The following is a 13096-nucleotide window of genomic DNA, read 5'->3' on the forward strand; positions in this document are numbered from 1 at the left end:
CCGTGCTACTGAACCGACGAATTCCTGTACAATCGGGATCCCCGGGAAATCACAAGAGGGACACCTAGTGGCCGCTGATAGCTCAAAGACAGCTGGTACACCTTCTCACACCTACCTCGTTATTCAGCTTGCTGGAAGAATACATTGCGAATGACCGATTCAAGAGTGCAAGGGAGAAGAGTGCTCCAAAGTAGATGTATACATCGCAGCCGGGTTTTCCAGCAATTTACCTTTATGATGAGCTGGTACTGCACTTTACGCCCACATAGAGCACCTGACTGGGTGGGGGACTGCGTGCGCATGAAGGTGGCTGAGGGCAATGGGAGCAAAGCAACCTGGGACACAGGGGACCCAGCCCCTTTCCTCTGCTTTCGTCTATAGGTCGGGGTGCCTTTTTAAGGACCTTCGATTAAAAAAAGCTGAGCTGCGTGGACAAATTACGCACGTCTACGTCTTAGAGGGATCTTCCCTGACCGGGAATCGAACCCGGGCCGCGGCGGTGAAAGCGCCGAATCCTAGCCACTAGACCACCAGGGAGGAGATGCTCTTGTGAGCATGCCTTGCTCACTTCCTTATTGTGACTAAGCTAACTCCACTGTATAGATTGCCCATAAAGTACGAGTGGGGAAAAGTTAGGTGTCACACAGTGTGTTTGTCATAAGCAATTACCTTTATCCTCCTGCAAAAGCCTTTTTACTCTGCAATCACCTCTTGCTGGACAGCCTGCGCTGGAGCAGCCAGCATGAAAAGGGAGCTGAGTAAGGCAGGACCTAGGGTCTCACCAGGGTGGCCGAGTGGTTAAGGCGTTGGACTTAAGATCCAATGGACAGTTGTCCGCATGGGTTCGAGCCCCATCCCTGGTATGGGTTTTCAGCGGGTGTGTAGGAACTTGCAGATGCTTTTTTAAAGCATTTTCCTCTGCCCTCCTCACCCTCCCAGTGCCCTTCCTTAACAGTCCCAATTCACGTCTCAGCTGTGGGGTCTGCTGCTACTCTGCACTTAGCATGGATGCTTCCCAAAGCAATGCAGTGCCACCTACGCAGAGCCCCTGCTTAGAGAAATACACCTCCTATGTCTTTTCCCACTGAAGGGAGCAGGAGGAAGTACTTGCTTCCTGGGGAACATGGGCCTGCCACTGGAATTTGTTAACCCGCCTCTTGCGGATTTCTCCCCTTTCTTTGATTTACACCTGCAGGCTCTCCCTTGCCATCGGAGCAGGATCTGCTGATGCAGGCCCGGCTGGATCAAATGTGCAAAGGCTTGTCCCCAGGCCTCGGGAAAAAATTGAGCAGAGATTCCCGCCTCCGCCTCCGCCTCCTCTTGCCTTCCGAACGGGCTTCCAAACGGGCAATGCCCTGACGGGTCCCCCACGCCCCATCCTGCCCATGCCCACACCCCTGTATATGAGGGTGACCCATGTCCCTCACCCTCCATGCTCGAACGGAAGACACGTGTGTCCTGAGGGGAGCGCCAGACAGGCATTTCTCCGGCCAGGCAGACCCCTGCAGCACCCGTTAGGCTCCAAAGCCTGTACATTCCCAAGATGCCACTGGTCACTATGCAAATCAGACAGCCCTGGCCACACCCTCTCCGCCGCTGGGCTCTGCTGCTTTCGGTACGTGCAGCTCAGCTTTTTCTTACCCTGAACCAGACTTCCGTTTCAGCAAAAAGGTGGGTTGCAGTGGGTCCGGGATGCCATTTGGAGACAAAGCCTGCGGCCCTGTCAAAGATGACTTCCTGCCGCACACCATGTGGTCAGAAGCCTACGAAAAGAAGCGCACCTCGGAATACAGAATCTCACTTCCTCAAGAGCCTTGCACAAGAGATTTTCCTCCCACCGAGGAAAGCAACTCAAAGGGAACCTTGCGAAAATCAAATTAGGAGCCAGATTGCGGGATGCTAGGCAAACTGTTTGTCAGAAAAGCAAATTCATTTTGAGAAGCCCTGACCTGCGGGAAGGAAAAGCATTCAAGGGCAGAAGAAGGACTGTTCCCTGACCGGGAATCGAACCCGGGCCGCGGCGGTGAGAGCGCAGAATCCTAACCACTAGACCACCAGGGAACCCAGAGCCATACAGCAAAAGTTCCTACACTGCTCTCCTAGTGACAAAGCTCATGGGGGCTGAAAGCATATTTTATTCTACAGCGAATATGAATCAGAACTTGAAAAAACACTCATGATTCCACCAGACTGTTTGTCACTTCCAAGCACAGGCCATCCCCTCCCCCGTGCTACTGAACCGACGAATTCCTGTACAATCGGGATCCCCGGGAAATCACAAGAGGGACACCTAGTGGCCGCTGATAGCTCAAAGACAGCTGGTACACCTTCTCACACCTACCTCGTTATTCAGCTTGCTGGAAGAATACATTGCGAATGACCGATTCAAGAGTGCAAGGGAGAAGAGTGCTCCAAAGTAGATGTATACATCGCAGCCGGGTTTTCCAGCAATTTACCTTTCTGATGAGCTGGTACTGCACTTTACGCCCACATAGAGCACCTGACTGGGTGGGGGACTGCGTGCGCTTGAAGGTGGCTGAGGGCAATGGGAGCAAAGCAACCTGGGACACAGGGGACCCAGCCCCTTTCCTCTGCTTTCGTCTATAGGTCGGGGTGCCTTTTTAAGGACCTTCGATTAAAAAAAGCTGAGCTGCGTGGACAAATTACGCACGTCTACGTCTTAGAGGGATCTTCCCTGACCGGGAATCGAACCCGGGCCGCGGCGGTGAAAGCGCCGAATCCTAGCCACTAGACCACCAGGGAGGAGATGCTCTTGTGAGCCTGCCTTGCTCACTTCCTTATTGTGACTAAGCTAACTCCACTGTATAGATTGCCCATAAAGTACGAGTGGGGAAAAGTTAGGTGTCACACAGTGTGTTTGTCATAAGCAATTACCTTTATCCTCCTGCAAAAGCCTTTTTACTCTGCAATCACCTCTTGCTGGACAGCCTGCGCTGGAGCAGCCAGCATGAAAAGGGAGCTGAGTAAGGCAGGGCCTAGGGTCTCACCAGGGTGGCCGAGTGGTTAAGGCGTTGGACTTAAGATCCAATGGACAGTTGTCCGCATGGGTTCGAGCCCCATCCCTGGTATGGGTTTTCAGCGGGTGTGTAGGAACTTGCAGATGATTTTTTAAAGCATTTTCCTCTGCCCTCCTCACCCTCCCAGTGCCCTTCCTTAACAGTCCCAATTCACGTCTCAGCTGTGGGGTCTGCTGCTACTCTGCACTTAGCATGGATGCTTCCCAAAGCAATGCAGTGCCACCTACGCAGAGCCCCTGCTTAGAGAAATACACCTCCTATGTCTTTTCCCACTGAAGGGAGCAGGAGGAAGTACTTGCTTCCTGGGGAACATGGGCCTGCCACTGGAATTTGTTAACCCGCCTCTTGCGGATTTCTCCCCTTTCTTTGATTTACACCTGCAGGCTCTCCCTTGCCATCGGAGCAGGATCTGCTGATGCAGGCCCGGCTGGATCAAATGTGCAAAGGCTTGTCCCCAGGCCTCGGGAAAAAATTGAGCAGAGATTCCCGCCTCCGCCTCCGCCTCCTCTTGCCTTCCGAACGGGCTTCCAAACGGGCAATGCCCTGACGGGTCCCCCACGCCCCATCCTGCCCATGCCCACACCCCTGTATATGAGGGTGACCCATGTCCCTCACCCTCCATGCTCGAACGGAAGACACGTGTGTCCTGAGGGGAGCGCCAGACAGGCATTTCTCCGGCCAGGCAGACCCCTGCAGCACCCGTTAGGCTCCAAAGCCTGTACATTCCCAAGATGCCACTGGTCACTATGCAAATCAGACAGCCCTGGCCACACCCTCTCCGCCGCTGGGCTCTGCTGCTTTCGGTACGTGCAGCTCAGCTTTTTCTTACCCTGAACCAGACTTCCGTTTCAGCAAAAAGGTGGGTTGCAGTGGGTCCGGGATGCCATTTGGAGACAAAGCCTGCGGCCCTGTCAAAGATGACTTCCTGCCGCACACCATGTGGTCAGAAGCCTACGAAAAGAAGCGCACCTCGGAATACAGAATCTCACTTCCTCAAGAGCCTTGCACAAGAGATTTTCCTCCCGCCGAGGAAAGCAACTCAAAGGGAACCTTGCGAAAATCAAATTAGGAGCCAGATTGCGGGATGCTAGGCAAACTGTTTGTCAGAAAAGCAAATTCATTTTGAGAAGCCCTGACCTGCGGGAAGGAAAAGCATTCAAGGGCAGAAGAAGGACTGTTCCCTGACCGGGAATCGAACCCGGGCCGCGGCGGTGAGAGCGCCGAATCCTAACCACCAGGGAACCCACAGCCATACAGCAAAAGTTCCTACACTGCTCTCCTAGTGACAAAGCTCATGGGGGCTGAAAGCATATTTTATTCTACAGCGAATATGAATCAAAACTTGAAAAAACACTCATGATTCCACCAGACTGTTTGTCACTTCCAAGCACAGGCCATCCCCTCCCCCGTGCTACTGAACCGACGAATTCCTGTACAATCGGGATCCCCGGGAAATCACAAGAGGGACACCTAGTGGCCGCTGATAGCTCAAAGACAGCTGGTACACCTTCTCACACCTACCTCGTTATTCAGCTTGCTGGAAGAATACATTGCGAATGACCGATTCAAGAGTGCAAGGGAGAAGAGTGCTCCAAAGTAGATGTATACATCGCAGCCGGGTTTTCCAGCAATTTACCTTTCTGATGAGCTGGTACTGCACTTTACGCCCACATAGAGCACCTGACTGGGTGGGGGACTGCGTGCGCATGAAGGTGGCTGAGGGCAATGGGAGCAAAGCAACCTGGGACACAGGGGACCCAGCCCCTTTCCTCTGCTTTCGTCTATAGGTCGGGGTGCCTTTTTAAGGACCTTCGATTAAAAAAAGCTGAGCTGCGTGGACAAATTACGCACGTCTACGTCTTAGAGGGATCTTCCCTGACCGGGAATCGAACCCGGGCCGCGGCGGTGAAAGCGCCGAATCCTAGCCACTAGACCACCAGGGAGGAGATGCTCTTGTGAGCCTGCCTTGCTCACTTCCTTATTGTGACTAAGCTAACTCCACTGTATAGATTGCCCATAAAGTACGAGTGGGGAAAAGTTAGGTGTCACACAGTGTGTTTGTCATAAGCAATTACCTTTATCCTCCTGCAAAAGCCTTTTTACTCTGCAATCACCTCTTGCTGGACAGCCTGCGCTGGAGCAGCCAGCATGAAAAGGGAGCTGAGTAAGGAAGGACATAGGGTCTCACCAGGGTGGCCGAGTGGTTAAGGCGTTGGACTTAAGATCCAATGGACAGTTGTCCGCATGGGTTCGAGCCCCATCCCTGGTATGGGTTTTCAGCGGGTGTGTAGGAACTCGCAGATGCTTTTTTAAAGCATTTTCCTCTGCCCTCCTCACCCTCCCAGTGCCCTTCCTTAACAGTCCCAATTCACGTCTCAGCTGTGGGGTCTGCTGCTACTCTGCACTTAGCATGGATGCTTCCCAAAGCAATGCAGTGCCACCTACGCAGAGCCCCTGCTTAGAGAAATACACCTCCTATGTCTTTTCCCACTGAAGGGAGCAGGAGGAAGTACTTGCTTCCTGGGGAACATGGGCCTGCCACTGGAATTTGTTAACCCGCCTCTTGCGGATTTCTCCCCTTTCTTTGATTTACACCTGCAGGCTCTCCCTTGCCATCGGAGCAGGATCTGCTGATGCAGGCCCGGCTGGATCAAATGTGCAAAGGCTTGTCCCCAGGCCTCGGGAAAAAATTGAGCAGAGATTCCCGCCTCCGCCTCCGCCTCCTCCTCCTCTTGCCTTCCGAACGGGCTTCCAAACGGGCAATGCCCTGACGGGTCCCCCACGCCCCATCCTGCCCATGCCCACACCCCTGTATATGAGGGTGACCCATGTCCCTCACCCTCCATGCTCGAACGGAAGACACGTGTGTCCTGAGGGGAGCGCCAGACAGGCATTTCTCCGGCCAGGCAGACCCCTGCAGCACCCGTTAGGCTCCAAAGCCTGTACAGTCCCAAGATGCCACTGGTCACTATGCAAATCAGACAGCCCTGGCCACACCCTCTCCGCCGCTGGGCTCTGCTGCTTTCGGTACGTGCAGCTCAGCTTTTTCTTACCCTGAACCAGACTTCCGTTTCAGCAAAAAGGTGGGTTGCAGTGGGTCCGGGATGCCATTTGGAGACAAAGCCTGCGGCCCTGTCAAAGATGACTTCCTGCCGCACACCATGTGGTCAGAAGCCTACGAAAAGAAGCGCACCTCGGAATACAGAATCTCACTTCCTCAAGAGCCTTGCACAAGAGATTTTCCTCCCGCCGAGGAAAGCAACTCAAAGGGAACCTTGCGAAAATCAAATTAGGAGCCAGATTGCGGGATGCTAGGCAAACTGTTTGTCAGAAAAGCAAATTCATTTTGAGAAGCCCTGACCTGCGGGAAGGAAAAGCATTCAAGGGCAGAAGAAGGACTGTTCCCTGACCGGGAATCGAACCCGGGCCGCGGCGGTGAGAGCGCCGAATCCTAACCACTAGACCACCAGGGAACCCACAGCCATACAGCAAAAGTTCCTACACTGCTCTCCTAGTGACAAAGCTCATGGGGGCTGAAAGCATATTTTATTCTACAGCGAATATGAATCAGAACTTGAAAAAACACTCATGATTCCACCAGACTGTTTGTCACTTCCAAGCACAGGCCATCCCCTCCCCCGTGCTACTGAACCGACGAATTCCTGTACAATCGGGATCCCCGGGAAATCACAAGAGGGACACCTAGTGGCCGCTGATAGCTCAAAGACAGCTGGTACACCTTCTCACACCTACCTCGTTATTCAGCTTGCTGGAAGAATACATTGCGAATGACCGATTCAAGAGTGCAAGGGAGAAGAGTGCTCCAAAGTAGATGTATACATCGCAGCCGGGTTTTCCAGCAATTTACCTTTCTGATGAGCTGGTACTGCACTTTACGCCCACATAGAGCACCTGACTGGGTGGGGGACTGCGTGCGCATGAAGGTGGCTGAGGGCAATGGGAGCAAAGCAACCTGGGACACAGGGGACCCAGCCCCTTTCCTCTGCTTTCGTCTATAGGTCGGGGTGCCTTTTTAAGGACCTTCGATTAAAAAAAGCTGAGCTGCGTGGACAAATTACGCACGTCTACGTCTTAGAGGGATCTTCCCTGACCGGGAATCGAACCCGGGCCGCGGCGGTGAAAGCGCCGAATCCTAGCCACTAGACCACCAGGGAGGAGATGCTCTTGTGAGCCTGCCTTGCTCACTTCCTTATTGTGACTAAGCTAACTCCACTGTATAGATTGCCCATAAAGTACGAGTGGGGAAAAGTTAGGTGTCACACAGTGTGTTTGTCATAAGCAATTACCTTTATCCTCCTGCAAAAGCCTTTTTACTCTGCAATCACCTCTTGCTGGACAGCCTGCGCTGGAGCAGCCAGCATGAAAAGGGAGCTGAGTAAGGAAGGACCTAGGGTCTCACCAGGGTGGCCGAGTGGTTAAGGCGTTGGACTTAAGATCCAATGGACAGTTGTCCGCATGGGTTCGAGCCCCATCCCTGGTATGGGTTTTCAGCGGGTGTGTAGGAACTCGCAGATGCTTTTTTAAAGCATTTTCCTCTGCCCTCCTCACCCTCCCAGTGCCCTTCCTTAACAGTCCCAATTCACGTCTCAGCTGTGGGGTCTGCTGCTACTCTGCACTTAGCATGGATGCTTCCCAAAGCAATGCAGTGCCACCTACGCAGAGCCCCTGCTTAGAGAAATACACCTCCTATGTCTTTTCCCACTGAAGGGAGCAGGAGGAAGTACTTGCTTCCTGGGGAACATGGGCCTGCCACTGGAATTTGTTAACCCGCCTCTTGCGGATTTCTCCCCTTTCTTTGATTTACACCTGCAGGCTCTCCCTTGCCATCGGAGCAGGATCTGCTGATGCAGGCCCGGCTGGATCAAATGTGCAAAGGCTTGTCCCCAGGCCTCGGGAAAAAATTGAGCAGAGATTCCCGCCTCCGCCTCCGCCTCCTCCTCCTCTTGCCTTCCGAACGGGCTTCCAAACGGGCAATGCCCTGACGGGTCCCCCACGCCCCATCCTGCCCATGCCCACACCCCTGTATATGAGGGTGACCCATGTCCCTCACCCTCCATGCTCGAACGGAAGACACGTGTGTCCTGAGGGGAGCGCCAGACAGGCATTTCTCCGGCCAGGCAGACCCCTGCAGCACCCGTTAGGCTCCAAAGCCTGTACATTCCCAAGATGCCACTGGTCACTATGCAAATCAGACAGCCCTGGCCACACCCTCTCCGCCGCTGGGCTCTGCTGCTTTCGGTACGTGCAGCTCAGCTTTTTCTTACCCTGAACCAGACTTCCGTTTCAGCAAAAAGGTGGGTTGCAGTGGGTCCGGGATGCCATTTGGAGACAAAGCCTGCGGCCCTGTCAAAGATGACTTCCTGCCGCACACCATGTGGTCAGAAGCCTACGAAAAGAAGCGCACCTCGGAATACAGAATCTCACTTCCTCAAGAGCCTTGCACAAGAGATTTTCCTCCCGCCGAGGAAAGCAACTCAAAGGGAACCTTGCGAAAATCAAATTAGGAGCCAGATTGCGGGATGCTAGGCAAACTGTTTGTCAGAAAAGCAAATTCATTTTGAGAAGCCCTGACCTGCGGGAAGGAAAAGCATTCAAGGGCAGAAGAAGGACTGTTCCCTGACCGGGAATCGAACCCGGGCCGCGGCGGTGAGAGCGCCGAATCCTAACCACTAGACCACCAGGGAACCCACAGCCATACAGCAAAAGTTCCTACACTGCTCTCCTAGTGACAAAGCTCATGGGGGCTGAAAGCATATTTTATTCTACAGCGAATATGAATCAGAACTTGAAAAAACACTCATGATTCCACCAGACTGTTTGTCACTTCCAAGCACAGGCCATCCCCTCCCCCGTGCTACTGAACCGACGAATTCCTGTACAATCGGGATCCCCGGGAAATCACAAGAGGGACACCTAGTGGCCGCTGATAGCTCAAAGACAGCTGGTACACCTTCTCACACCTACCTCGTTATTCAGCTTGCTGGAAGAATACATTGCGAATGACCGATTCAAGAGTGCAAGGGAGAAGAGTGCTCCAAAGTAGATGTATACATCGCAGCCGGGTTTTCCAGCAATTTACCTTTATGATGAGCTGGTACTGCACTTTACGCCCACATAGAGCACCTGACTGGGTGGGGGACTGCGTGCGCATGAAGGTGGCTGAGGGCAATGGGAGCAAAGCAACCTGGGACACAGGGGACCCAGCCCCTTTCCTCTGCTTTCGTCTATAGGTCGGGGTGCCTTTTTAAGGACCTTCGATTAAAAAAAGCTGAGCTGCGTGGACAAATTACGCACGTCTACGTCTTAGAGGGATCTTCCCTGACCGGGAATCGAACCCGGGCCGCGGCGGTGAAAGCGCCGAATCCTAGCCACTAGACCACCAGGGAGGAGATGCTCTTGTGAGCATGCCTTGCTCACTTCCTTATTGTGACTAAGCTAACTCCACTGTATAGATTGCCCATAAAGTACGAGTGGGGAAAAGTTAGGTGTCACACAGTGTGTTTGTCATAAGCAATTACCTTTATCCTCCTGCAAAAGCCTTTTTACTCTGCAATCACCTCTTGCTGGACAGCCTGCGCTGGAGCAGCCAGCATGAAAAGGGAGCTGAGTAAGGCAGGACCTAGGGTCTCACCAGGGTGGCCGAGTGGTTAAGGCGTTGGACTTAAGATCCAATGGACAGTTGTCCGCATGGGTTCGAGCCCCATCCCTGGTATGGGTTTTCAGCGGGTGTGTAGGAACTTGCAGATGCTTTTTTAAAGCATTTTCCTCTGCCCTCCTCACCCTCCCAGTGCCCTTCCTTAACAGTCCCAATTCACGTCTCAGCTGTGGGGTCTGCTGCTACTCTGCACTTAGCATGGATGCTTCCCAAAGCAATGCAGTGCCACCTACGCAGAGCCCCTGCTTAGAGAAATACACCTCCTATGTCTTTTCCCACTGAAGGGAGCAGGAGGAAGTACTTGCTTCCTGGGGAACATGGGCCTGCCACTGGAATTTGTTAACCCGCCTCTTGCGGATTTCTCCCCTTTCTTTGATTTACACCTGCAGGCTCTCCCTTGCCATCGGAGCAGGATCTGCTGATGCAGGCCCGGCTGGATCAAATGTGCAAAGGCTTGTCCCCAGGCCTCGGGAAAAAATTGAGCAGAGATTCCCGCCTCCGCCTCCGCCTCCTCTTGCCTTCCGAACGGGCTTCCAAACGGGCAATGCCCTGACGGGTCCCCCACGCCCCATCCTGCCCATGCCCACACCCCTGTATATGAGGGTGACCCATGTCCCTCACCCTCCATGCTCGAACGGAAGACACGTGTGTCCTGAGGGGAGCGCCAGACAGGCATTTCTCCGGCCAGGCAGACCCCTGCAGCACCCGTTAGGCTCCAAAGCCTGTACATTCCCAAGATGCCACTGGTCACTATGCAAATCAGACAGCCCTGGCCACACCCTCTCCGCCGCTGGGCTCTGCTGCTTTCGGTACGTGCAGCTCAGCTTTTTCTTACCCTGAACCAGACTTCCGTTTCAGCAAAAAGGTGGGTTGCAGTGGGTCCGGGATGCCATTTGGAGACAAAGCCTGCGGCCCTGTCAAAGATGACTTCCTGCCGCACACCATGTGGTCAGAAGCCTACGAAAAGAAGCGCACCTCGGAATACAGAATCTCACTTCCTCAAGAGCCTTGCACAAGAGATTTTCCTCCCACCGAGGAAAGCAACTCAAAGGGAACCTTGCGAAAATCAAATTAGGAGCCAGATTTCGGGATGCTAGGCAAACTGTTTGTCAGAAAAGCAAATTCATTTTGAGAAGCCCTGACCTGCGGGAAGGAAAAGCATTCAAGGGCAGAAGAAGGACTGTTCCCTGACCGGGAATCGAACCCGGGCCGCGGCGGTGAGAGCGCAGAATCCTAACCACTAGACCACCAGGGAACCCAGAGCCATACAGCAAAAGTTCCTACACTGCTCTCCTAGTGACAAAGCTCATGGGGGCTGAAAGCATATTTTATTCTACAGCGAATATGAATCAGAACTTGAAAAAACACTCATGATTCCACCAGACTGTTTGTCACTTCCAAGCACAGGCCATCCCCTCCCCCGTGCTACTGAACCGACGAATTCCTGTACAATCGGGATCCCCGGGAAATCACAAGAGGGACACCTAGTGGCCGCTGATAGCTCAAAGACAGCTGGTACACCTTCTCACACCTACCTCGTTATTCAGCTTGCTGGAAGAATACATTGCGAATGACCGATTCAAGAGTGCAAGGGAGAAGAGTGCTCCAAAGTAGATGTATACATCGCAGCCGGGTTTTCCAGCAATTTACCTTTCTGATGAGCTGGTACTGCACTTTACGCCCACATAGAGCACCTGACTGGGTGGGGGACTGCGTGCGCTTGAAGGTGGCTGAGGGCAATGGGAGCAAAGCAACCTGGGACACAGGGGACCCAGCCCCTTTCCTCTGCTTTCGTCTATAGGTCGGGGTGCCTTTTTAAGGACCTTCGATTAAAAAAAGCTGAGCTGCGTGGACAAATTACGCACGTCTACGTCTTAGAGGGATCTTCCCTGACCGGGAATCGAACCCGGGCCGCGGCGGTGAAAGCGCCGAATCCTAGCCACTAGACCACCAGGGAGGAGATGCTCTTGTGAGCCTGCCTTGCTCACTTCCTTATTGTGACTAAGCTAACTCCACTGTATAGATTGCCCATAAAGTACGAGTGGGGAAAAGTTAGGTGTCACACAGTGTGTTTGTCATAAGCAATTACCTTTATCCTCCTGCAAAAGCCTTTTTACTCTGCAATCACCTCTTGCTGGACAGCCTGCGCTGGAGCAGCCAGCATGAAAAGGGAGCTGAGTAAGGCAGGGCCTAGGGTCTCACCAGGGTGGCCGAGTGGTTAAGGCGTTGGACTTAAGATCCAATGGACAGTTGTCCGCATGGGTTCGAGCCCCATCCCTGGTATGGGTTTTCAGCGGGTGTGTAGGAACTTGCAGATGATTTTTTAAAGCATTTTCCTCTGCCCTCCTCACCCTCCCAGTGCCCTTCCTTAACAGTCCCAATTCACGTCTCAGCTGTGGGGTCTGCTGCTACTCTGCACTTAGCATGGATGCTTCCCAAAGCAATGCAGTGCCACCTACGCAGAGCCCCTGCTTAGAGAAATACACCTCCTATGTCTTTTCCCACTGAAGGGAGCAGGAGGAAGTACTTGCTTCCTGGGGAACATGGGCCTGCCACTGGAATTTGTTAACCCGCCTCTTGCGGATTTCTCCCCTTTCTTTGATTTACACCTGCAGGCTCTCCCTTGCCATCGGAGCAGGATCTGCTGATGCAGGCCCGGCTGGATCAAATGTGCAAAGGCTTGTCCCCAGGCCTCGGGAAAAAATTGAGCAGAGATTCCCGCCTCCGCCTCCGCCTCCTCTTGCCTTCCGAACGGGCTTCCAAACGGGCAATGCCCTGACGGGTCCCCCACGCCCCATCCTGCCCATGCCCACACCCCTGTATATGAGGGTGACCCATGTCCCTCACCCTCCATGCTCGAACGGAAGACACGTGTGTCCTGAGGGGAGCGCCAGACAGGCATTTCTCCGGCCAGGCAGACCCCTGCAGCACCCGTTAGGCTCCAAAGCCTGTACATTCCCAAGATGCCACTGGTCACTATGCAAATCAGACAGCCCTGGCCACACCCTCTCCGCCGCTGGGCTCTGCTGCTTTCGGTACGTGCAGCTCAGCTTTTTCTTACCCTGAACCAGACTTCCGTTTCAGCAAAAAGGTGGGTTGCAGTGGGTCCGGGATGCCATTTGGAGACAAAGCCTGCGGCCCTGTCAAAGATGACTTCCTGCCGCACACCATGTGGTCAGAAGCCTACGAAAAGAAGCGCACCTCGGAATACAGAATCTCACTTCCTCAAGAGCCTTGCACAAGAGATTTTCCTCCCGCCGAGGAAAGCAACTCAAAGGGAACCTTGCGAAAATCAAATTAGGAGCCAGATTGCGGGATGCTAGGCAAACTGTTTGTCAGAAAAGCAAATTCATTTTGAGAAGCCCTGACCTGCGGGAAGGAA

The 13096-nt window shown here is 53.5% G+C and overlaps 8 non-coding genes across 8 annotated transcripts; 6 read left to right on the forward strand and 2 right to left on the reverse strand.

The window, feature by feature from the left end:
• The first annotated feature begins 780 nt into the window (after positions 1–780).
• Positions 781–863, forward strand: TRNAL-UAA (transfer RNA leucine (anticodon UAA)). The gene has a single exon. It is a non-coding gene; the product is annotated as a tRNA-Leu (tRNA).
• A 2143-nt stretch (positions 864–3006) lies between these two features.
• TRNAL-UAA (transfer RNA leucine (anticodon UAA)) lies at positions 3007–3089 on the forward strand. The gene has a single exon. It is a non-coding gene; the product is annotated as a tRNA-Leu (tRNA).
• Positions 3090–5224: 2135 nt separating this feature from the next.
• On the forward strand, positions 5225–5307 carry TRNAL-UAA (transfer RNA leucine (anticodon UAA)). The gene has a single exon. It is a non-coding gene; the product is annotated as a tRNA-Leu (tRNA).
• Positions 5308–6439: 1132 nt separating this feature from the next.
• On the reverse strand, positions 6440–6511 carry TRNAE-CUC (transfer RNA glutamic acid (anticodon CUC)). Its single transcript has one exon. It is a non-coding gene; the product is annotated as a tRNA-Glu (tRNA).
• Positions 6512–7456: 945 nt separating this feature from the next.
• On the forward strand, positions 7457–7539 carry TRNAL-UAA (transfer RNA leucine (anticodon UAA)). Its single transcript has one exon. It is a non-coding gene; the product is annotated as a tRNA-Leu (tRNA).
• Positions 7540–8671: 1132 nt separating this feature from the next.
• TRNAE-CUC (transfer RNA glutamic acid (anticodon CUC)) lies at positions 8672–8743 on the reverse strand. Its single transcript has one exon. It is a non-coding gene; the product is annotated as a tRNA-Glu (tRNA).
• Positions 8744–9688: 945 nt separating this feature from the next.
• Positions 9689–9771, forward strand: TRNAL-UAA (transfer RNA leucine (anticodon UAA)). Its single transcript has one exon. It is a non-coding gene; the product is annotated as a tRNA-Leu (tRNA).
• A 2143-nt stretch (positions 9772–11914) lies between these two features.
• On the forward strand, positions 11915–11997 carry TRNAL-UAA (transfer RNA leucine (anticodon UAA)). The gene has a single exon. It is a non-coding gene; the product is annotated as a tRNA-Leu (tRNA).
• The last annotated feature ends 1099 nt before the right edge of the window (positions 11998–13096 follow it).

This window comes from Triturus cristatus, chromosome 5_2 (genome assembly GCF_964204655.1).
Source record: "Triturus cristatus chromosome 5_2, aTriCri1.1, whole genome shotgun sequence".
Classification (NCBI taxonomy): domain Eukaryota; kingdom Metazoa; phylum Chordata; class Amphibia; order Caudata; family Salamandridae; genus Triturus; species Triturus cristatus.